Here is a 26,107-nt window from a genome sequence, read left to right as displayed (position 1 = left end):
TCAATTCAATTTTTCAATTCAAGCTGCTTTATTAGCATGACCGATGGGTACAATCACTGTTGCCAAAGCAAATAAAAATAATAAAATTAACATGGAACAAAACATAAAATAAAAGTAAAATAAAATCTACAGACACATTACAGACATTTACAACAGAGACATGTCATAAAATATTTACATATACTGTAACCATATTGAGCATTAATGGGAGACAGGCTCACTGTTCCTCAGGCTGTAACAGGAGATCACATACTGGGCTGCCAGTTCAACTGAGTTCCCTCCTCCCTCTCCCAGTAGGATTGGGACCCAATGTGATTCTGGCAGGTGTGGGAACTCTGGGACTAGATTTCTGAAGGGAAGAATGTTTCTCTAATCCCAGAGTATCTGTCACAGTGCAGTAGGAAGTGCACCTCTGTCTCTATTTCTCCCCTCTGGCAGTGGGGGCACAGCCTGTCCTCTCTGGGCAGCCAGGTCTGCCTGTGTCGCCCAGTTTCTATGGCCAGGCTGTGGTCACTGAGCCTGTACTTCTCAGGGTCTGTTTCTTTTTGTTGTTTCTTATCTTGGTCAAATATTCGGCTAGTGTGTATTGTCTGCTTAGGGTTCTGTAGCATTCCAGTTTTTGTTGTGTTTGTGTGTGTTTGTCCCAGTATGTGAGATATTGCTGTTTGATCTGTGCTGTGATGTGGTTGAGTCTGAGCTGTGGTGCTCCAGCAGTGCTGTCCTGAGGCTGGTTGGTGTCGGTGTGGCTTGTGTCAGTGAGCCCCAGGACCAGCTGGTTCAGGGGGCTCTGTTTTGGGCTCAGCTCTTGGCTCAGCAGGGCTTTGTGGTGGTATGAATTTTGGTCGCTGTTTTTTAGGTGTAGCCAATACTTTAATACTCTTTTCTGTATGTTTATCAATAGTGGGTACTGGCCTAATTCGGCCCTGCACCTGTTCTGTAGGCGACAGCAGGACCAGGTCATCTGCATAGAGCAGGAACTTGATTTCTGTGTCTTGTAGTCTCTCTCTCTCCTGTGTTTTCTCTACCCCACTGGTGGGTGACTTCATTGTGCAGCACGTACTATTTCTCAGGGAGGGATGTCTCTTCACTAGCAGAAGGCCAAAATCTGCATTTTCAGGAACAACATACATGCATGTGAGCAGAGGGAAAAGGCCCAGTTCTGACTGACATCTCTGATCCAGGAGAACACCAAACAGAAACAAACTCATCTCTCTTCTAGAGGTTCTAGAGGTTCATGGCTCAGCTCTGTGTTTTGCATTCGGTTGCTTGTTAACAGTGCTTCAATAAGCATAATAATTAAGGACTGTCAGATTTCTAAAGGCACAGGGATTTCACATCCTTTTAACTGGAAGCAAGGGGGCCAAAGGAGCAGAATAATTGCTATAGTATGAAATTTCTTTTTTACAGTAATTGGAAATGGGTGCTCTTAAAAGACTTAAGCTGGTTAAATTCCTTGGCTGTTTTCCATGCACTTATTAGTGTTCATTTTCTCCAACATGACTGTCTATTCCTGGTGACGGGATTTATCGCTGTGTCTAATCTCCGCGTTCACAATCTATCAGTTCTTACACAAAAGCATTCTGGTTTAAGTTTTTGTTTCTAATTTTGTTCCAGCCTGAGCAATCGTTTACATTCTCTCTCCCTCCCCACCAAAAAAAAAGACTTTAAAAAACGGTTTATGTACCAAAGAAACGTAAAAGAATTAGCTTTTGTTACTTCCCACAAACGAGCAAGGTGTAATTATACGGTAAAGGGCAGTGCTCAGATTTAAAAGTCCTGAATGCCCTCAAACGTTTGATAACAATGAAACAATCTACCACTGTATTTAGTTGACTGCTGGAACCACGGTGTAAATTCTCAATGATAAAACAATTGTTCACAATTCACCCTACCTTATCAAGATTAATGAGCACCTCATTTTCAGTCACATCCACCAATACAAAGGTTTGCCAGCAAGACTTATCTTTGGAATAACACACATGCAAATGTCCTTAACTTTTAAGTACATATTTCTACTGTTGGCTAGCTTACAATTCCCGGGAAGCTCTTTTAAAAAAAGAGAGAGCCCGAAATAACCAGGTGATCTCCATGTGTTTCTTCCATTCTTTCCATTTGTCTACGAAGCTCTATCTGCAATTTATAACGAAGTTTGAGATAAACAGTCAGGAAGAGAATGGGGTGGGAAAAAGTCATTTGGGAGCTTCTCTGACCATTCAAACAATCTGCAATCTGCATTGTATTCAAGCTTAACAGCTCACACAAAGAGGGGCAGATTCAGAGTCATTCATTTTCTTTAGGAAAGCTAAGAAACATTGATAATACAGCCTCACACCCCTATCCATTCTGATTTCCCTGAAATAAAGGCCACATCAGTGTCTGCGTTTTTTGTCAAACACAATCAATTGTTCACAGGGATAACAGAAGACCTCCTACTGTGCCCATCCTCCTTCACACACCATAACTACATACCTGCGGAGCCGGACTTTGGAACTGGCACAGGGCAGAAGGTGATGGAAGCAAATGAATGGTACTTGAGTGGCAGACTGATAGAATTTGATCTGCAAATACAGCAACTCCTTCCTTTGACACTTCATTCAGGCTAAAATTATATGCTGGCAGGGACCGTGCTAAAAGTCCCAGCCCTGGCATGGTCTCAGTTTCACGGCTGGAAAGAAGTGTGGTTTGAGCTGAAGGAACTGGAGCCACATGGGGGTCAGAGCCTTACAGCGTCAGACAGGAGGGGGCTAAGTGGTCCAGCAGTTTCAGAAAAGGTCTTGCCACCAGGACGTTGCTGGATCAAATCCAGGGTTTATCACTGACTTACTGTGTGCTGCTCTGAGCATGTTACTTCCCCTTTTCTTGGTCTCTTGGTCCAAAATGTAAAAAATAAATATAGGTCAAACAAGACAGGCTCAGGGGTGTCATTTCATGAATCCGTTGGGGGGGGGGGGGTCAAAGGTCATGTTGAGGAGCCCCCTGCCCTTCTCTACACCTTACACAACAGTGAGCTTTGAGTTCTTCAGTTCAGTTTATTGTCATATGCACAAGTGCAATTAAATGCTTATTTTCATGTATGCTCCAATACAAAGACAACAAGGAAACACCAAAAAACTTGATGTTCTGTGTGATAAACTCTATGACAATACATGTCACCGTTCAATAAATTCTTGGGAGAGGGGCTTCTGCATTAATACGTCTCCATTGTAAGGTCATTGTAGTGTAAATCTGTTCTTATTTCATTTATTATCTTACATAAGAGATTAGATGAACTATTAAAATTCCATTAAACTGAACTGTACCATATTCCATGCAACTCAGTCGTATCCTGTCGGTTTTAACTATTTTGACGTTCTTTAATTGTTAGAGATGATACAACTGTTATAGAGCGTAACTACAAACTGTATAAACCTTGTCGGATAAAAGTGTTATATAATATATTTGGATTGGATACATCAGATACACAAAACCACCATAAGCACAATAACGGCACCCTAAACTCTTTGTAACTGTCGCAAAGAAAAGGCAAATCAGACTTTGCTCTGGCACTGGAACGCGTCTCGAAAAAACAGATTACTTTAGTTTGTGCTATGTGGTAATATAGAGAAGTTGGGAAATCGCCGCCAGTGCGCGGTTCCGCCTTTATCTGATTATGTGAATTTTAACAAGCTGCACATTTTCCACAAAAAAAAAGATTAGCTTGTGAATGCTGCTATATTTTAACTGTTGAGTGTTTCAAAACGCAGTGACAGACTCTTCTAATAGGGGCCAGTAGTCACAAAAGTGGAAAAAGTCCGACTGCGCTCGTGCGAACCAAATAATAAAAACAACTTCAATATTGATTTATTTTTACTTCTTCTAATATATTTTAATGCAAACGTGAAAATTACCGCTGTTGATCAGACGCGTTACATCACACAGCACACAGACAGGGATTACATTGATAAGAGCATCAGTTATTTCCGCTTTCATAACCACGTAAATTGTAGGTGAGACGAAATCAGCGTTATCAGGATATAAAGCTCTTTAGTTTTCAATTTAGCAATCTTTGAAAACGTGATCAGAGCAGCTCAACGTAAATTATATATATATGAGCAACCCAACATGAAGTACTATAGTAGCTAATCCACATTTACCAAATGTGATTAACTCTTTGTCAGGTTTCCCTAATTATTAATATAATAATTTTCTACACATCCAGAAAGCTAAAGGCTACTTTTTGTGCTACAGAAAGCAGACCTACCAGGATTAACCTAGAATAAACAATAATGGCTACTATTTCAGCAAAAGCTTAGGAAAAACCCTGCGTCAAAACACCAGTACAATGCAAAATGGCTTAGACTTTCACACAGCATTTATAATTAAAAAGAAAAGTGTGTTTTTTACATACAATTTGCCTAGAAATCGTCCCTATTAAAACACAAATGTACAACCTTGTAAGAGGGGGAAAACGTGGACTCCCCCAAAATTTGCAAACAAATTAATTTAAAAAAGTTCTTTTGGGTATAAAAAACCTAATAGTCAACATACAATCTAACAAAATCCCTAAAGATTTATCAATTTGAAGAGGAGACCAAAGGTCACAAGCCAATCTATTTGTAGCCAAAGATCTTACCGCAAAGCATGTATATATCTGCCAATCTGTAAAGCGTGTTGCCCTGTCCCAGATAACACAATGCATTGCTAAATCACAATGCCAGTTTAAACGTTAAACTATAGTACTCGCGCAGTTCAGCTTGTTTTACGTTACAAATGATACATTTCACTTAAAACCAGCCTCTTCGTTTCACGTGCGAGCACTGACGGTACAAATAGTTTATCGGAAGTACTCTTGACACAAAAACATCACTCTAGAATTAAAACATACATAAAGTGCCAGAGTATTAACATTAACAACTAGTTTTCGTTAACATGTACGCGTAATCAAAGATTCATTGAAAAGATGAATAAGGCCGTTCCAATTGCGGGTCTATTCATGTATCTGAAGCAGTGGGCTACTTCCTGAACTTTTACGTAGTCGGCGTGCTAAAACCTAGTGGGTTAAATGAAATTATTAAACAATTTGCCTGTTTGTTTTTAACTAAACCTTTAAGCGTTTTAACCTAAAGCATGGACTGACATCATCCCAGACACACACAGATGCCCTTTCATATTTCGCTCTACAGACCCAAAGGCGAGTGTGAGAGGAGGAATCACGCATGCGTCGCGAATGAGGTGGGGGCGGGGTGTTAATAGGCCATGCCGGGATAGCTAAGAGTGCCTGAAGAAGTTATAATCAGTCCGATACTCCAGCACGCCCGCAACTCCTAGGTGAGCTCATTTGCCTTGGACCTAGGGAATAAAAAGGAGCAAAAATTCAGGACGTGCTTGATTCAGTTCGAAGGTAAGTCAAATATCTAAGAAAGGTGGTGGGAGATGGTGGATGGAGAAATATACTTATTTCAAATTTAGAATTGGTAACCTTGGTGAACATCCTTTTGGATTAAAACAGGACTTCTACTGCTTTAATTCCTTTTAAATAGAAGCCCCGAGTTTTTTAAATACCTACTGATATTTCGCTTTGTGGGGGGAGTTTCTTCTTGTTACATAATGTCTTTGAGCGAGTCAATGAAAAAGCTGAGCAGCGAACTCGAGCTGATACTCTTCCTACGGACCGGCGCTTTTAACTCAAAACTGCCTTTGATGTGGACCACGTGGTCAGTTTAAAAAGTTCCTTCAGCTTTCGCCTTTGACTCTGAGCCGCCAACTTTAGGTTTTAGTAAAAGGCGCATGTTATTCGATTTGACAACGTAACACTACATTACACGCCTAGAACACCATCTGATACGTTGGTTATGTGGTTACGCTACTATTAAAAAAAAAATGCCGGAATATAACCCGGTGAATTATATAGTAAAATTGAGTTTGTAATTTAAAGTTTGTGACCTAATGACTTTTTTAAAGCTTGTTAAAATTAGTGTACTAGCTACATTGTAACTTCAAGTTCACCGTGTTGCCATTTTAGCCTCTAGTTTTTCGGAAGTGCATGTGACTTTTAACTTATTCCATGCCGACAAAAAAGTAGTTCTTAACACTCAAATCAGTTCTGAAGTACTGTCGTTCCTAATTAAACATTTTCGTTCGTTCGTTCTTGTCGACTGTCGGCGACATGTTCTGCTGAAGTATTGAGGGGGAAGCCTGAACCGTAAATTACTACACTTAAATTCGCTCTTCTCTTCCAAGCTACGTGCCGTGATGCTTCAGTGTTTCCACGTGTCTTGAGGTGACGCAGTTTTCGCGTGCCTGGCGTGAGAGATCCCTTATGTTTAAATAATTTAACATTGGGAAGTAGAAATAACTTTTCTGTTGTTGAGGTGAAGTGCTTTTCATGTCTCCCTTGAAGCCGGTCCGAGCCGAAGCGTTTTTCTTCTCTACTTTTCTACATGTAATTGACCTCTATTTGTTCCTTGCTACCCACTCATCCTTTAACGTAGTGCATTTTGAAAACCTGGTCATTTTAAAACGAGGCGTCTGTTGCGGGGGTATTGCTTTTTGTGCCGTACAGTAAGAGTAATTTCGAGTTAAATTTTGCGCTTCAACGTTCTCAGTCTTTAAGATATTAGTTAACGGTCATCAGTTTTAATGAGTCGGCGGTGTTTGGCGCACTTTTCAACCTTCGTTGGTTACCACTGTATTCTCAACCTGGAGGGAAAAAGTGAACTATAACCGAATTTATGCATATGAGCACCGCTTGAATAGACCCCCTCAGTAATGGCGTACACGGAAGATGCTTTGGTATTGAAATGTCTGCGGATGGAAGTAGGCCCTTTGCACATTTCTTAAACTTTTAAAAGGAATCATGTTCTTCAGGGTTTTCATTGGCAGGAAAAGTGCAGCTACTTCAGTGGACCGGTACTGTGGTCCTGGGAGACAACCCGTTTTTTCCCACGCATGGGTTGAGTCACCAGAGCAAATTAATAAACTTCTTGCTTGTTCAGACTCGGTTTAACAATAGCGGTTAATCTTTTTTTTTTCCTCCAACGGCTTCGGTACACGGGGCATTACTTTGTAGTTCTTATTTCTAACACCCGATCGGTTTTCTGTGAGCGTACCCGGGTGCAGCGGACACCCCTATAAATCGCTGTCTCTTTCCTTCTTTTTCCAAGGGGGGTGCTTATTAACGTAGAGCGGTGTTTTGGAAGTCCCCTAGCTAGTATACTGAATAAGCTTATTTCAACAGTGAGGAGCCCATGTACAGTAATTCTGTAGGCTGTAAAACTTGTTTTCCTCATTTCATCCCCCTGCAGGTTAAGTTCCTTGTCATGTTAGCTTTCCACAGATAGTAGGTCTGTGTATTTGCTTGGTGCATTGTAGTGAAGAAGAAATCTGCTCGTTCCTACTTTTCTGCTTCTTTGAGCCCTCCTTTGCATTAGTAGGATAAGTTTCAGTTAACTGCTTTTGGGCAAAAAAGTGATCTGATGCCTTCAAATCAAAGTGATTTGAGTAACTGACCAAACAGTAAGAATTTGCTGTAGGGGCACAACAATCTATTACTCTTCTACTATGGCCTACTGTGGGTAGCTCTGAGACTTTCATCAGGTTTTTGACCCAAAACTTAGCTTCAGACAATTTGCTTTATTGTCACCCTTTGCTCTTAAAAATATAAGTGTTGAGAAACTAAAATCATCCTGGAACAATGCTAATGGGGCAGTGTGGTGACTCTGGCTAAGGATCTGTGCCTGTGGCTGGAAGGTTGCCGGTTTGTATCCTGTGGCTGGCAGAGGAATCCTACTGTGTTGGGCCCCTGAGCAAGGCCCTTAACCCCAGCTGCTCCAGGGGCGCCATATAAATGGCTGACCCTGCGCTCTGACCCCAAGCTCCTCTCCTTGTCTGTGTGTCTCATGGAGAGCAAGTTGGGGTATGCAAAAAGACAAATGCCTAATACAAGAATTTGTATATGGCCAATAGTGATCTTTTAAGGGGTTTCTCACAGCTTCCAGTGCTGAGCGTGACTCCTTGCAGCCTGTGTGGCCATTGCATTGCTTATAGAGCTGTTAATGCCGAGACAATAGGGTGGATCCCAATGCATGTCCAGCAACCTGGGAGACCACCACCTCAGAGAAAGTCTTTGTCCTTGTGTGAAGAGCACACCTAGTGCAGTCTTATTGCAAACCATTTTTTTTAAAGACGTACAAAAATCCTCTTTGTAGTACTTGCAAATGTCTGTGGGGAGGAGTAGCAGTCTATTGGGTTAACAGTGTTGAAGATTTTGAATAGGTTGATTGAAGTGGGTTTTGCTTTAGTTTTGTGTAAGACTTGGTCTCGCCTTTCTTATATGCTCTTTGATAACCTAATCGAAATAAATTAAAAGCAATTGGTTTATTGCTTCAATTCAGTATATTTGGAAGAAAGTGAGAACTCTCCTTGCTCTACTTGATTTCTTACTAGCACTGTAAGTTCATCTGGGCTGCTCATAGCCTCTTTGTTGCAGTACGTCTGTGGAGCCAGCACTGCAGTTATGATGATCCTCCTGTTCCACAGATTGACTTTAATCTGGGAAATTTAATCGGTAAAAGAAAGGAGGCATGAGCAGTTATAAATTTCTCCAGAAAGGGGATTGGTTGAGCTTTTCATCCTTGAATCCAAACCGCAATCTTGGCTCTTCAGATCCCGGGTTGCAAGATCAATGCATCGTGCTGCTTAATATGTGATGAGCCCTTGGACATAACTTCACAAGTTGAGTTTTGCAGGGTACCATAGCATTTTGGATATTAAAGAGATTCTGCTGTCAGCTACCTGTTACTTTTGAAACTCTTGTGAAATGTTGTAATGGTGATCTTCCATCTTCTGCAGCCTGGTGCGCAGTGCGGCTGTCTGATGTAGCTGATCATTTTACTGAAAAATCTGGGGGTCCTTCATGTTGACTTGACTGTACCTACTGCTGCTACCGTTTTCCATTTTGGCTTTCCCACTTGAACCGAGATGGTGGGAGGTTTTTGGTAGTGTTCTGTGTTAAGCAATAACACCCCCCCCCCCCCCCCCCCCATCAGCATATGAACAGACTAAGGCATTCATCGTGACCTTGGCAATTTTAATCAATCAAGACCCCCTACAACAGCCTTAGGATTGCCTGCATAAGGGGAAACTGGGCAATTTATAAGTTTGGCAAAGGGAAATGACTCCCTTCTGTTCCTTTATTTCAACCTGCTAGTATAATAGGGCCTTTGTCATTGTAAGTACTAAAAATATTGCTTATCTTGAAACATTCAAAAGCTTGCTTCTTAGGCACATTAAACACTTTTTACTAAAACCATTGCACTGCATCAAGAAGTGATACAGTAAAGGAGACCAAACCTCATTCAATAAACTTCTTGTGCATTTTGACTATCCACTTTAAGAGTATTATAGGTTATGGCTAGTTACATTGGTAAGATGGCTATTGTCATTGTTGGCTTGAAATCTAAAATAAAATGAAGGTATAACTGCAAAGCAGTGGTTAGTACAACATTGCTTTGGTGTTGAAGAAAGAATAAAAATCATAAATGGAGGCATTTGTTGACCTCGCGTCTCAATTTAAATGTTTACTTTTGAGTATGGATGAAATATAAACATGCCAGCCTGCATTAAGGACAATTCTACTGATCAGGTTTGAGCACTTTTTCTAATATAAAAGAAAATGGATGGCGGAATGAATGCCATTGATCTGTACATCAGTCAAGCATGTGAAACTGCACCAATAGAAATGGTTAGTAGCATTTCATGGCTCCTGACTTTTTTTTTTTTAGATTAAGATAAAGATCTAGCAGTTTTAAGCAAAAAGCAAATTATGCATGTTTAGGTCCTTCAGCATTATCCCCTAAGAAGGACAGGAAACTTTAGACAAACCCTGGAGACCTAACCTCTATCTCACCTTAACCCAGCTCAGACTGCAGTACTCGGCTTCATGTGACCAATGCAATTGCACTGTTTAGAACACATCACTTGGTAGGTAGTTTCTGATTGGCTGGCTCTTGACAAGCCTTAGCATGTTGCAAAACAGAATGATATTCAGACATGCTGAAATTCTGAAGGACTTTTTTTTCCTGATAGTTATTTAGACCTACGGCTCGGTGGAACTCACAACTTGGCTTTATCCGCATTGTATTTGGTCAGCTCTGGTTACATAAGGCAGGTTGGTCAGCATTGCTGGTCTGTGTCCTAGTCACATCGGAGCCTTGTTCTGCGGAATCTCCGCGTACTGGCCCCATTTGCATAAGAAAGGTCTGTCTTTCTTTGCGTGGGTTGACATTAACCTGTTTGTAGGAGTGCATGTAATAAGTCATTGTGAGACTGTTTGAGGAAAGTTTGCCTGCAGCAATCCCTAATGAGATTAATTCTCAAGCTTTCAGGGGCAATGCTCATGCATGGCTAAACAGATGCCTTATTAATGGTAAAATAAGCTGCATCACGAATTTTTGAACATTGAATGAATGCCACTGGGTGATCCAGTCATACCTTGGTAATCTGGCATCTATTCACAAGGTTCACTGCTCAAGAAAAATGGTAGAGGCGACTGGTGTGAACACTTTTAGCGGTACAAATTGTAGTTTAAGGAATTCATTGGTGCCAGCACTCCAAATCTATTTTGTTTTTGCAAGCCCACTTTTATTTCATTTGCTTAGACAATCTGCTCCCCCTGCTACTGGAAGTGCTGGTGTTGTGTGTTAAATGTTTGTGGCTGCTCTAAATGTGCACAAAATGTGCAAATGTTTTAATTATTTCCCCCGTTTGGAATTTAAAAGTTTAAAAAGTTCACGTGCCCTAATGTAATTGATCAGACTCTGCTTTCCTGGTTAAACAAGTAGGAGTGCCATTACACTTGTAGGATTAACATGTCTGTTCGTGGTGCTTTGTGTTTAAATAGTACTGTGTGCAAGTATTACTATTATGAGGACCAAGTGTGGAGTGTTCTTACAAAGGCAGAAACTCCTAGCCATCGTAAGGGGGCTCTCATGAGGCATGTCTTTTTCTGAAACCAAGAGGGAAAAGTTTTTTAGGTCTTTTTTTTTTTTTTTTTTCAGCAGAGGGCAGAATAGCTGATAAGAAGAATAAGTCAGTGGGGAGTTCTTATAAGTACAGAAGCATGTCCTGTGTTTCTTTCTCTTCAGGTTCTCTTCCTAATCTCCCTAGGCTTCCTAATCTTTGAAACCGAGGTTCAAGGTGATCTAAAAAGGAAAGCGTATGAGGGTCACCAGGGCAAGGGTTGCAAGCCCCATTACACTTACATCGGCATTTGTCCTTGCTGCTCTTCCAGGCAGTGCCGTGTAACTATTTGAAGGGCCCTGTGGTGTCAGGCAGCCTGCAGGCTCCGCAGTAGTGATACACCCTGGGCTGGGAAGACACTGATAATGCCCTGCTAATGATAGTGGATACTTTCCTCAGAAACTGTCATTTGCGTTTCAGGTTTCCTATTTCTCAGTCGTGAATGTGAAGAATGGTGGCCCTGAAATTTGATCAACAGACTCTTTAACCATACAATGAACTAAATTCTTTAGGCAAATTAATGGACATGCTTTTGTAGTAGTGAAGCAATGCTGCACTGCTAGAGATGGAGGTTGGTGTAAGGTATTCTAGGTTCAGAAAGCAACCCTCATTGAAATTATCCATAAATTCCTACTGACATTTGCTCGCCATGTTAGAATTTTAAGTTAAAGCATTTAGATATGCATAGTCGAGCCCTAAAAATTCTTTTGCAAAAATCCTGTATCTTGAAAAGGTTGCAGAGAATCGACTGGTTCCATGAGTGCGTGGGAGCTCTTCGACGCATGGCCAGACGTTTCTCTGAAGATGCGATAGTCAAGACTATTCCATTTAAGATTAGGGAGTGTGGAGAATCCTGTAAAATGTGCTGGAATGTTCCTTTCCAGGAACAGGGTAAGTACCCTCTGCTCTCGAGTTTGAAGGTTACGCAGAAGCTGTAAGCGCAGAGTGTGGCAGGGTCCTGCACTTGAGGACCTAGGCGGTCAATGTCCTGTCTGACCAGCTGTGCTACACAAGACGTCCAGCCCCAGCAATCTCACTTTCCGCTGCTTGTGGAGCGGCAGCTGGGATCTCGGGGGGACTGGAGACTTTTGGAAAGGTCTCAAGATGAACGTCCGCCCTGAGCCGGAGACGTGCTCTCCCTGGAATTGTGCTGGCTAGCCTTCAAAGAAGGCTTGGCGTGGATTCTGGAGTTGTTCGGTGTGACTTTGTGTTTTTTTTGTGGCCCCCCAGTTGTCTGCGTACTCCCCTCGTTTTTGAAGTCCACAGCGCCTGCTGTTTCCCTGCCACGCCCGAGAGCAGGACGGGCTTTGTTTTAGGAGTCTTCTGCATTAAGTACAATGGGCAAGGAAACTGGAGTGTAAAGTAAAGGATCTTTAAAAAGGGAAACCTTAAAGTCTGCCTCTGCTTTATTTTTGTCTGTTGTATGTTACATGCAAGGTTGTTTAAGCGGTGTCCCATTTCTCTGGTCCCCTTGTGTTTCCGGTGCATGAGCTGTAACGACTGTGCATATGGTGTCCAGGCACGTATCCCATACCCATGGAAAGTTCTGAACTGGGTTCATGTTAAAATTCGTCTGTTCCAAACTGGATATTTCCTATGAATGGAAAAAAGCAGTCAAGGCGGATGGTATTTAGAAAATACTGATTTGTTCCCAAGTGTATAATTATCAAGTGTCTTCTGTCCACATGTTAGGTTTATTGGTCCTAGGCAACAACTTGTAATGGTGCAAGAATTTGAATGTACAAATCAAGAATTCAAGAATTAATATTTTTAAGCAATTCCATTTTTACAATCCATGCTATATCTCCAACAAGCAGTCTGTGGGCAGGACAGGAGATTTTTCCCCTAAGGTTTGATGCACTACAATTCCAGTAGTTATTCACTCTTAACAGGTAAATGCAACCTAACTAACTAATGCCACCATCTTTGGAACTGTACGCGTATCCTTTCTTCTAGGAGAGGTATTGTAGATTCTGGAACAACTCAGGATTTAAAGCACTGCTTGTGTTAAGAGTTTTGACCCATCAGAGGAACAGTGGTGCTTAACTCGGAAGGAGCAATAGGAATAAATGTGGGAGATGTACGCTAAGTACTGGATAATGCTTAGCTTTAACTGCTAAGGAGGACTCTGGGATAGATATTTAGAGCTGTCATTACTAGCAGGAAATAAGGGAGGGAGTTGTAGTATCCTTGTCTAGACATGATTGCAGAGCTGTGGGGGTCAATTTTGCCTTTAACCAGTATTAGAGTTCAGCCTCTCCTAAAATGCAGCAGAACATTCAAAAGTCATGGGCTGCAAGCTTCCCTGCTTGTTTAAAATGAGGAGCACTTTAACGAATGCTGTGCCTATTAAAATCAGGATCATGTTGAAACCCTAGTGGCAAATCTCTGAGCCTGCCAAATATGGCCCAGAGGAAGAAACTGGAGGCATTTTGTATCGGTCCAGCTTTCCCGGAGCCCGGGATAATCGGACATAATCCTGTGGTTAAAACGGGTGCGTTACTGCCACAACCTCTCAGCGTGATTTTGATTGCATCTTTAGTGCCAAAATCTCTAGCCAATTACTGGGGGATAAGCATGTTCTTAAATGTTTTAAACCCCAGCTAAAGTAAGATGGGTACTTAGGAACAGAATAGAGTCCACTATGATTTGCTGAACAAATTAGTGCAGAGACCTAAAATGGCAGCAAGGCAGTGCTTGGCAAGCAAGTTGAAAATTCAGCCTGCTCTTTTAGAAAGAGGAATGACCAAATTTGATTCATATAGCAGCTTTCTTTAAGGGCTACAAGAACTTAAATGTTTTTGATCCTTTTCTACACATTTCCTGATCAAATTGTATAGTTCTGGAATATGTTGGTATACTTTGTTGGAGATGTTCAGCAGCATACCTGTATATCCATATCTAAGCAAGGAACCCTCATTTGCTTTAAAGGGGTGATGTTTAAAAAGCACAGTGGAATGAAAAAGTGTCACGGTTGATCAGTAACCTGTACGTCCATGCTTAACAGCAGCAGTTGCTTTGGCTCAAACCTTTTTTTGCTATGCTTAAAATTGAGCAAGGCTCTACCCATATGAGGTAGTTTAATAAGTCTGGGTTAATTCACTCAGAAATATGAAATTTTTCCTTTTTTTTAGTTCAGTTTTTGGGAATTCTCCAGCGCATTTGAACTCTTCCAGCAGCTGCACATATGTAGTCACTACATTGTTAGTAACAAATTTATGCTTTTTCCAAATGACAATATAGAAACAGTGCTCAATTCTGTTCATCTTGACTTTTAATGTAATTGTTAAGTCAGGCCCTAACCCTTATCGGCTTGTTATAAAGATAATTAGATTTTTAATTCAGTACTGACACATTATGGTTTCCTGTTTGTGTTCATGTACAAACTAATTGTAGGTCCATCAAATGTGGTTTTCCACGTTTTTTCTTAATCAAGATATTGCCATAATCCTCTGAACAAAACTCATTCCGTTTTTCACTTTTTCCACTTGCACCGTGATGCATTAATAGTAAATTCTGCTGCAACATTCCTAGTTAATGCTGAATGCAGTGTCTGAATAATTAGCCAGTGCAGTGAAGAATAAGGGATATGGTGTTGCAGTACTGTTCACCTGGAGTCGCAAGCCCAGGCTTGAATAACGGGACTACATCTGTAAGAAGCTCACCTTGGGAAAACCTTTCACCTTGGAGAAATTAACATGGTAATCTCAGCTTTTATGAAGACAGAAATGAGGTGTGGCTGTAAGAGTTCAAAAGTGCCTGGAGCTTTTTAAACTTCAGTACTCATGTGAATAAGAATCGGAAGTAGTTGAGTGGATTGTTTTTGGGCCATCCCTCGTATTAGCCTTCACTCAATCGCAGGTGAAGGTTTATTCAATGCTCAAAAGACATTTCAGCTCTGGAACCAGACACCCGAAGAAGGCTGCACAGCTGAAATCTCTTTTCAGTATGGAATAAACTTTTACCTGTTCCCTTGTAGCCGAGACAGCTACCTACTTGAACGTCCCTTAAAATGGCCTCCTGCCTGGTTTGTTAGGTGCGATGCCTATCCGTACAACTGCTTCTTTTTCTTAGGATGTTCATGCCTAGAAAGCGGTGTTTTAAGCTGCTTGTGCCAAGCCAGACAGCGTTATCACTCAGGCCAGGGTGCTGCTCTGGCTCTGAAATAGTTATGGTGTTCTGGCCTAGTGAAATATCAGGAGAGGTTTTGTGAATTTGTCTGCTTACTGCCAGCCCAAGAGAATGGCTTAAAGGATTATAAGTTCTGTCGTTGCTTCAGGCTATTCCAACTTGTTAGAAAAACAGATAAACAGTTTGAGGCCTTCAGGCCTAATTTCAGGCTGCCAGGATGCCCTGGCTACCCTGTTTTGTCTACATTTCCTCAAGACACGTGTTGGTGTAGTGCTGTGTTTTTTTTTTAGTGAACCTATTAACCTAGTTTAGTAATGAGGAGTCCACTTGGCCTGTTGGTAGTATACAAAATAATCCGATCTCATTCAGCAATCACTCCCACATCCCTTTGTGTAAAGTGCCTTTTGTTCTCAGTTACCCACTCCATTTGGAATCTCTAATGGTTTTAAGATTGGGCTGGCAGTGACCCCTGTCCTGAATGTGACCGACTTGCAAATGTCAAATGGATCACTATTTTCCCAGAGTATCCTGGAAAATGAGAGTCCTGGTAGCCTAATCCTGAATCTTCCCCTTATTGGCAGTGTTGTCACTTGGTGAATCCCTTTTCAGTTGGCAAGTGTGCCCATGCCTTCAGGGTCATTGACTTTAGCCTGTGCTCCCTGCCAGCTGTCTTTGCTGGGTGAATTACTTGGAAACCTGAATATTTGATATTTCTTTTGCATTTAAGTTGACTGAGTCCGAAACTGGTTTTGGGAGAATTTGCTTGTGGAAAGCAAATGTGGCTTACGTCAGAGAACAAGTTATAAAGAGATGTCTGTTTAATGCTGTGAATTCCATCGTGTAGTATCTACTGTTTTGTGTTTTGTCTGGCAGACAGCTCTGCTTCTGTAGTGTTGCCATCTACCCTTGCGAATTTTCCCTTGTACTTGAAATAGCCCCCAGCAAAAGCAATAGAATGCGGTTTATAGACTGTGGTTTTGAGAATCCAACCAACAGTTTTGATATTTTGCCCACTTCCTAAAGGGGAAACCCATGGCATCTAGTCAAACTTTTTTTTTTAGACAGTTTTAGACTTGGGTGCTTTGGAATTTGAGTGGTGCATGGGTTGGCTACCTAGATATAGCAGCATGACACATGCACACAGTCATTACTTGTGCATCATTTCCTCATTTCTTTACATAATCCAGTTTTCTCCTGTGTTTGTCTTGTGAAGCAGCAGTTTCGCACTAATGCACTTCAAAAGCCTCAGGGTGCCTCATATAGTAGATTAGAGGGAAGTGTGACTTAAATCGTTTTAAGCTGCTCTTCAAATACAAAAGGTTTCAGCCTAATCTATAAAAAAAACTCCTGCCAAGTGCATCCAGGCCAGCTTCATACTGGTGGGTATAGTATTGTGGTTGATACTGTATGTCTCCTTGCTGTACATGTCAGCTGGCATGTTATGCACCTATAACTGTGATCAGACTATTTGCATACAAGAAATCTACCCCCCCCCCCCCCCAAGCTCTTTTTTTTTCCCCATTCAGCAGTAATTTCTTTTGAAATGGTCATCCAGAATTTTTGAATCTTTCAATTTGGCAAGGGTATCTTACTCTTCAGGTGCTTCTGCTTTGCAGTAATGCCTTCGGTCGTTAACTGAGTTAGTCCCACATTTATGGGACTAATTTGTGAGGATACAAAGCTATATACAGCAAGACCCCACTTTTTTTTTGATGTGCCATGTAATTTCTCTACTGCATTGTCCTGCTGGAAGATCTCTTGCATTGCTTCTAAGAACAGGGAAATCTGTTGCCTTAAGGACTTTAACAATGTATTCTAGGAGTGGACACAGTCTGGACCAGAATTATTGTTCTGCTGAAGATTTTCCCCCTTATCACAGGGCCTCCCCATTTGTTTTGCTTGTGCTCATCATGATGGCCCCCAAATTGCCAATTTCTTGACTCCTAAAAGAAACTCCACCTTGGTCTCATGTTCTCCAGCCTATAGAAGCCAGCAGGCAGCCAACGTGAGTGTTTTCTTCCTAGAACTCCTTTGACATCTAGGAGGTGACCTGTCCCCCTCAGAGCGGTGATCTCTGGCTAGTCTGCCGATTGCTCAAGCAGAACATCCTGTTCCCTGGACTGCTTCTCATACGCTGCTTTTATAATCCGTTAGTTTTTGTTAAAAGTAGGGCATGGTTGTCTTTTGCTGCTTGCTTATTGTTTTTTTTAGCAGCAACTTAGATTTCATGAAACAAGAATGAAATCTTGGATCAGAACTATGGTTTCTCAAAATCTAAATTTTTGTAGTCTATGGCTTTCCTTGCTGAACTTTCTCCTGGGTTACTGATTGAAATGTTTACTCCTAAATTATGGCCCATGTGCTCTTCCAATGGAGAAAAATGCTAGACTATCCCAAGTCACCCAAGGGGTGTTTGCTATTTAATCATGTGCAGCTGTCTAAATAGTCACACGGTTTCCTGGTGAAGGTTCCTAGCATTAAGACCGTCAGTGTGATCAAGCAGAGTAAGTTGTGCTTGTGTGAGAGGGAACATGCTTATTGGTACAGGTTTCAATGAATTTTGTACCCTTGTACTGCTGGTCATGGTGCTGTGGCAGCAGAGCATCAGAAAGGAATTGCCAGATAAGTGAGGTTCTGCTGCAGTGTAGTTTTAGTTTGGTGTGACCTATGGGTGAAGTATTGTGGTCATGGCCAGCCTCTCCTCTAGCCAGTGGGCTTATGCCCAGCAGTGAGCTGCTCTTGACAAGAACATGAAGTATTCAAGCTGTAGATCCACAAGATAGTGCTTTTCTCTAGTGCCTTGACAGGAGTACTAATAACCTCATCTTAGTTGGCAGAATGTGATCAATTAAGAGGTTTGGTTCCCATTCAGCTCAACAAGAGTGGTGGGTACCTGGTAGGTAACAAGCTGTGCTGTGAGGGGTCGTGTTAGGTGTGGTGGACAATGACCGTTCATTTGAATTTCAGAACACTCTACTAGACATTACTAGGTGACATCCCACCTCTTGTTGCATCGTTAAATTTTTTTTTAATAAACTGCAGCTTGACTTCAGTTCCTGAAAAACAAATCTATAGCCTTTTTCCACATTTCAGCTTGTGTTCCGTGTAGGAATTCATTTCAGTTTTAATAGTACTGCATTATATGGCATTTAAAATGTCACGAGCAGGATAGTGGAGTGCTTTTCCTTTGCAAGGACATTTACCTGCCCATGATAGGAGCATAGCTGTAAAAGTTTATATCAAAAGTACCTAGGTGCATTTTTTCTGCATTTATTGCCTACTAAGCTTGGTTTTTATGTTTGAAGATGATTGGTTTAATGTTGCTATTAACATGTTCTGGTTGCAAAACCTTTGGAGGTACTGTTGTATATGTGATTCTGGATAAGCGCAATTAACTAGAAGGCCAAACCAGAAAGCCGTTTGAAGACTTCCAATAAAGTCCCTACCCACAACTGTTAGAGAAGTAAGAAACTGGAGCGATGCCACATTTTGGAGTTCATTGACTAAACATTTTTTGCAGAGCAGTTTGTGGTACATGGCAGTTGTCCAAGCAGGTGAAGTTGATGACCCGTTGAAGGAATGAAAAGGGGATATCAAGTTTGGAGTTGATTTGGCCAGATAGTTTCTGAGCTGGAGCAAATCACTTTTCCCAAAGTATATGGTCTCATCGGGAGTACACAAGCGATGTTAAAGAGTTTATAAATATTTAGTTGTTGTTTATCTTCCCAGCATCAGTTCAACAGTTTGGTGGTTTTCATGTACCATCTTGGATGCTGTTTTGTTCCAGTGCACCTACCCAAGGATGAGGTTGCTGGGATGCTTGGCCTTTGACCTTAAGCCCTTACAAACACTAATTTTCCATTAAATCTTGAGACTTGTCAACTTGACATAACATCTCTGTTGCTCTGGGAATTTGTTCACCTGCAAAGTATAAAATGTATAGTTTTTAGGCGTTTAGGGATTGCCTCTGGTGGTTAAATATGCTCTACTGCTAGGCTAAAGGCTTCCTTAAATGTTTCAAGGTATTGATCTTGATTTAACAATTGGAGGTAGAATTTAAAAACCTGTTAAAACTGTTCAAGGAAGTTTTTCCTTCTCTATGCCGTGTTTTTTGTTAGAGAAATGTTAAGTGACCTGGTCATTGAAGAGGTGACCTTTTCCCTTTTGTGTTTGTGTTTTTTTTAATAAGTGTACGCGTGTGCAGTTGAGGAGGGGGGCGAGAAAGTGAAAACAGTTCAGAGTACAAAGGGGGTGAAAAAAGGGAAGTTAATAAGCGACTTTCCACGTTCCTGCTACATCGATCAGTTCCAAGTTACAAACGTAAATGGAAGGGGTGGGGGGTGCTTGTTAATCTGGGTTGCAGTGCGTCACAGGGCTGCCCTGCTCACCTAAAAACCTACTGCAAATAAAGTTGACCCAGCTGCCGATATCACTAGGCTGCAAAGTCTGAGCTTTTTTTACATTACCTTTTTCTTTGGGGTTAGGGTGCCTCTTCTGCAAGGGTCACCCACTGCAGAGGCGATTGTGTCCCCAAAAGAGATTTTTATTCCCATCAACCAGTTCCCATAGAAGTGTTATTTCTTCCGTCCTTGATGGTTTTCCAGTGTTCAAGGCTTCCAAACAACATGGTGAGCTAGCTTATCCTCTGGTATTTATGAGGCCATGGTGTCATGTGAAGGGAGAATTGAATGAAATTGGGGGATGAAAACATTCTGCTGAGCTAGGTCTTTTTCCAGACCTTTTTATCAAAGCCTGGAAGATGCAGCTTCAGGGGCACAATTCTGTACTTTTGACAGACAGTCAGAGGTGCACAGAGCCCTTCTGACATTTTTACCCATTTGACCCAGTCTGCAGGATGTCACACCTGATGAAAATGTTTGTGATCTTGAACCTGAGTTGCTCTAGTCAAGTTACAAACAGAAGTGCACTTCAGGCAACATTTTTTGGTACTCTATCAAGATTTATGGTTCTATGATCACTTATTTTTACAAATGTTATGTAGAAGTATGCTTGCTATGCTAGGGATTTTGTGGTAATCCAAGGTAGAGAAAAGACCTTATACAAAGACCTTTTCCTAAGTAACTCTTATAAGCTTTTTTACTTTACATTTATGCCGTCTACTTTTATGATAAATAACGCAGTGGGTGTTTATTGAAGATGTTAAGTGTCACTTAATTCCTGAAATTTTGAATTCTCATTTCTTGTTTTCGTTGCCTGGGGTGCGCTTTTCCCGGGCTGCTCTGTGGAGCGTTACAGACAGTAGAAAGTAACTGATTATAATTCAGATTAGATTGGAAGACAAAGGTTTGTTTATTAGCTTGAGAATGTTCCCGGACTTGTGCGTTGCCTCTGTTTATATTCAGGACTCTGAAGTCTCTCCAGTTTCCCCTCTTTAATAGCTTTAGAAACAAACATACATAACTAGTGGCTTTTCTTTCTCAGGGACTGGAAAAAAGTTAGAATTACAATCAGGAGTTTAAAAGACCTTTGAATGGTGCTCACCACTATTGTAAAGCCTGGTATTAGCTCAGGTCCCAGTGGACAGCAATTCTCAAAGCAGGATTCTTTGTTCTGCAGTTGTACAATCTAGGACTCTATCCTGTAATATTCCTGTATGAAGGTAATGGGGGATATCAATAACAAACACAGCCTGTTATCTCTGAGCCACAGAAGTCTTCTGTCTCCTTCCAGTCAAAACATCACTAACCTCAGTACATCTGACAGTCACCAAAAAAATAGGCGTATCTTCAGGCTGTACGTGACCAATAAGTACCAGGCAGACTTTTAGCGCTGTACAAGTCTCTGCCAGCTGTTTAAAAAGGTAAGCCGACCCTACTGAACCTTTTGTGTGAATGTGCGTATTTAGTCTCCACAACCGTGTTTGTTTCGAGGTTAGCGTTTGTTTTGGTCTGAGCAGATCTGTTGGACTTTGGTTCGAGAACTTCCTGTACTCTGACCAGTGCTCTTGTGTTGCTCAATAAAGGTGCAGTAACAGGGCACCCGTGCACATCTGCCTGTGGTTTGAATGAATGCTAACATCTTCCCTGTGCCTGACTGACTGACACTTCGGCAAAGACAACTGCCTGCGCTAAGAAATTAGACCTTGTAGGCTCTTCACTTCTGAAATCTTAAGCTGGTAAGTTCAGATCCAAAAATCAACCTAATTGTGGGGAAAATTGTTAGTGTCCTATGTAGTGTGTTTTATATTTTGTGATGGGCATGATGTATTCTACCAAAACTAGCTTCTGGGATTAATGCTCCCAGATTAATGTGAAATTTTATCTACGAAAGTTTCCACTTCTTAGATGTGCTCTGTGTCACTCTCAAAACAATGTTCACATTTGTATTGCAAAACAGTTATTCTCCACCACTACACAGTCTTAACATTCATTTGCTAGTTAATCTGAAATAGTTTGGGCTATAATATGACTGTTTCCTTCCACCTGTTTATTAGATGAAAAGGGCTCACAGATCACTTAACATTACATCTTAACTCGAGAAAATGTAGGAATTGGGAGCCAACTGAAAATAAAACGGCTGTTAGGACAAGCATGCTGCTTATTTGTGGGGAAAAAGGCTGACTATCAGATTTAACGTTGGTTCCTTGAGCAACCAAAATATTCCTTTGGTCACAAAGGATATTTTGTGTATGGATTTCTACACTAGACAGCCTGAATGCCCATTCTTGGGCTCAGCTGTGCTCTCGTGACTCGTTTAAGTTCTGTGTCACTAGTCCTCTTATTACAGGTCTACATGAGGATCCGTTTCTGGACAAACGTTCCAATCACTTAAGGCACGAGAACAATGCAGGCTCCCAGGGAGCTCTGGAACATGTTGCAAGCCTTTCTAAAACAGGCTCACGTGTGCTAAGGGGAAATGGATGTCCTGGATAGCAGGCTAGCTGGTGTTTGCAGGAAAACGCTGTGAAGCCTGCAACTAAGAGACGGGGGTTATTTTTCAGCGTGTAAGATCTGCTCCGTTAGGCACTGCAGATCGTACATCTCCTTATCTCTGGAAAACAGCCTTTTAGAGAACTTGAGGTTATAAGGTGCGTATTAAGGATAAATGTTTGCATGCTTCACTTAACTAAAGCAAGGCAGCCATTCAGCTGCAACACTGCATTGGATTCCCAAGAAAAGAAATGACTGTTATAGAGCAGGGTTTGTTTGGTATAGTAGGCAATCCCACTGTTCATGTATATTTATATGGTGATGTAATAATACTGCAACCTTGCGTATAATAGTCATCTTTTGGAGACTTGCCTCTATTGCTTGTCAGGTTTAACCTGTTTTGGGGATTTGTTTTCAGCAGCAACAAATGAATGCCTTTAAAATCACTTATTTACTAAAGTTTTATATTGGTATTTCTATAATTAGTCTTTTTGATGGACTACCTCTAAAGACTATTTAGAGATATTTCACATGATGTAGAAAAAGTCATCCATGTATGTGAGCCACGGCACTGTCCCTTGTCCTGTAAAGGCTACATCTTTAAAATGTTCTTGAAGTTGAGGGCAGTGTTTAATTCACTTTAAGAACCTGTCCAGAATATTTGTTGTGACATCTGTTGTATTCCGCTGTTTGTGCCACGTGTTTCTCTTGTAGAGCTGTGTGCTGGACAGACTACATGTACAGACTCTTCTGGTAACCCTCATGACCTTGCATACAGTCATTCCTCATTTTGAGGACAGGGGTGCTAAAGATCAGGTGTGGCTACATGCACTGGTGCAATAGGACATGACCAGGTTTCAGTTGGACTCCTATCACTGTCACATGGCACAACATTGTCCTGTCCTGTGCCTTTTTGATCGCTATGTATTGAATTTGGTGAAAAGTTTACATTGTAACTTGGCTTGCACTAGACCGAACAGGCCAGAAGGATCAAAAACATTGCTGTTCAGGCGTTTTCCTGCCTGGTGCCAGATCATTCGTATAGCACAACATGTGGTCAGGTGAAATGGCAACATCCCCTATATACATCGTTATACTTTTTCATTCTCCTGAAGGGCGAGGCTATATCCGAGCTGAGTTTAAAGAGTAACAAGGCATTGTTTGAATTTGTGTGGTGTTAATAAAACATTCTGAATGAAGTGCGACTCCTCTAAAGCCCACAGACTTGGCTTTTACTTCAAGTGCTCACTTTTCACTGCATAATGTACAGGAGGTTTGCTAATGTTAGTTCAGTAAAGCACAAGGTTTTAGAATCAAAGATAAGATGGCATTCTCTATACAGGCCAAACACCAATTTCTTAAAGTATAATTGGTTACACTTATAGTGCTTTTCTGGACACTCCACTCAGCGCTTTACAGGCAATGGGGATTCCCTCCCCCGCCAATGTGCAGCATCCCCTTGGATCCCAGGGTATTGACTTCAACAGCACAGGTTGGTGGCCTGTTACACACACCCACAACCTGTGTAAAGTAGCGCCTGCTGTTCTTGACTGTAAATGCAACCCTCCATAATGTCTTTTGTTCGGGCACTGCATCGACATGAGTTGGTACTGCTTTTCTTGCCGCAATGTTAAGATAACCTTGGTTGTCTAATGTCTACCCGATCCAGTACCAACAGATGCACAACTACGACCCAGGAAATTGCACAGATTGGTTTAGTCTTAACTTCCAAAAATAAAAGCAGTTAAAATGCACAGTCAGCTTTGTCGCTCATTATAATGCTCAGTGTTAAGAACGGGGACCGGCCAGTGCTCACTGTGCTCTGTTGAGCCTGTGCTCAGTTGTGTGATGTGATTAATTGCCCTCTTTTAACCCTCTCACCAGGGCCTTCACCTTTGCCAAGAGGCTAATCTCCATGTTAGCGATTTCTTGCACAACCTTCTCAGCATTTTTAAAGGAGATGAAGCTTAAGCTTGAGGAGAACATTTTGATCTAGCAGTGTGAGATCTTAACACTTCTTTTCAATTGGCAGCTTGCATGTTTTTTGAAAACTGATTGGCACCCTCGGACAAAAGCAAATTGAAACAATCACTTCTAGATTAAATTTCCCTTTTCTGCTTGCTACCTATTTCTAATTTTGGTGTCCATTTCTATGTCTGGGTCTGAAACAGATGTGTCCTCCACTGTGTAGAATTACTGATTCACACAGTAAAACTGGCATGTAACTGTAGTAGCAGTGCTCCACCAAGTGTAGGAAAAAAGTGTAACCTGGTGAGTAATGTTTGTCTTGTATGGAATATTCAGTTTAAGTACCATTGAGCAGTGTTACCAGGGAGTAATACTGTAGTCACTTCATTTTGTCCTTGAGGGCAAGATCATCTTAGGAAGGACAGGCTTGCCCTGTCGCTTTGTAGGTCATTGGTATGTGTCCTGTACATGTGCTATTTATGGAGACAGCAGTTCACAATCCATTATTGTGCTCCTCAAAGGATAGATACCGATCTGTTGCAAACTTTGCACTTTGCATGAGGCATTATAAAGTTATGGGTTGTAAAGATCAATAAACTTTTTATTCATCTAAATTATTCTTTGCCAGTTCTTATTTTATTGCACATTATTCAATGTGAAACAGTTCTGGCCTGCTTCCAAGTTATTCAGCTGTGTAAATGGGCTTCCTTTAGTAAGGTTGGATGATTAATCGTTGTGGAATTAGTCACGGTAAGTCTATAAAGTCTTCCAGTGTAGGTTTGGAGATCAACCCAATTTCCCTTTCTAGGATGAATGAGGTGATACTCAGTTTGCCTATATAATGCACATTTTTCAGAGGTCAAGTTATAGCTGTGTATTGTTGGGGAGAAGTTTCTGAATTGTATTGAGGTATGCATGATCCTTGGACACAGTCTACCCACAGGGCCAGTTCAAATACTATATTTTTGCTTGAGGCAAAGTGGCAATTGGTTATTGTTGATACCCCTTATGTTTTTCACTGCTTATGTGTTATTGGTTCTGTAGCCTCAAAGGCACTGACATGCATTTCTGTTAGTGGGCAAACATAACCACATGAGGGCAATTGTTTATACTATAGTTTTGTCTGCAATTCACCCCCTAAAGCTTGGATCCAAGTGACACCAGTTCAGATCGGTAACATCACCATACACACAGTAACTCGCAATACAAAGGCATGTTAGACACTGGAGCCAGGCAATATTGATTTCCTGTGGATCATGCTGGTGCTAAAGCAGGGCAGTTGCTTCCCCCCCCCCCCGAAAAAGCATGTTTAGTGCAATAGGCATTCATCTGCCTCTTTTGGTCGGCATACTTATCAGATTTAGCTAACCCTTGGTATTCCAGTCCCTACTCTGGAATCGATGTGGTATGGTTACGTTTAGTGGATTTTGCATTTCCAGTTTCTGGTCCAAATGGCAAGTCCTGCAACAAACCAGCATCCTACCAGCATAATGTATTTGATGCACAGTTCCCAAAGACATTGGAGAGAAAACTGCTTTCTGATGTTGGCTAGACAGTCATGTTGTAAGACCATTGGCCCTTGTGTGCTCTGAGAGGGCTTGTTGGAAGTTCTCACCCTTTCACTTGCAGATAAGACTGCTGCTTCTGCTTAGTTTAGTGAACCCTGACTTCAGGCGCATGTTTAAATGGTTTATTGTTCCTTGATGCTGTCCTGTTTAAAACTGGCTTTTCTCTTGTCGGGATTCCACAATCCAGATGTGAAGAAGAATTTGGAAATGGTTAAGATGAACACTGCAGATTGCTGCCTGGAAACAATTTAAACCTGGCAGCAAGGCATAAAATGAACATCTGATATATTTATAAACCTGTAATGAGCATTAGGCATGAGCAAATGAAAGTGGAGACACCAGTACTTCATTACATTCAGAACATCTTGATGGTTTCGCAAGTTTCCCTATGTCATTACTGGTAATTATAGCATAGCTTCATAGCTTTGCTGAGCAGTAAGGAATTGGGGAAATTAGTGAATCATTTACCAGATTGCACCAAGAAGAATGTCATGTAAATGAGGAGATAGAAAACTCCCACAGGCAAGGAATGCTTCTTTCCTGGAAACGCAG

At 41.4% G+C, this 26,107-nt stretch overlaps 1 protein-coding gene across 3 annotated transcripts in view; it reads left to right on the top strand.

Annotated features, from left to right (window-relative positions):
- Positions 1-5,203: 5,203 nt before the first annotated feature.
- Positions 5,204-26,107, top strand: part of LOC148658586 (monocarboxylate transporter 1-like) — a 38,522-nt gene continuing 17,618 nt past the window's right edge. Inside the window, exon 1 of one of the 3 annotated variants that reach the window (XM_088639964.1) lies at positions 5,204-5,380. The gene's annotated coding sequence lies outside the window, so the exon portion shown is untranslated. Of the gene's footprint in view, positions 5,381-20,929; positions 20,951-20,979; positions 21,266-26,107 lie in introns of those variants that run through there. The other 2 variants (XM_088639966.1, XM_088639965.1) reach the window with 2 other exon arrangements.

The sequence above is a fragment of the Lepisosteus platostomus genome, chromosome 7 (genome assembly GCF_059453375.1).
Source record: "Lepisosteus platostomus isolate fLepPlt1 chromosome 7, fLepPlt1.hap1, whole genome shotgun sequence".
NCBI classification, from domain to species: domain Eukaryota; kingdom Metazoa; phylum Chordata; class Actinopteri; order Semionotiformes; family Lepisosteidae; genus Lepisosteus; species Lepisosteus platostomus.
This window is presented reverse-complemented; position numbering and strand designations above follow the sequence as displayed.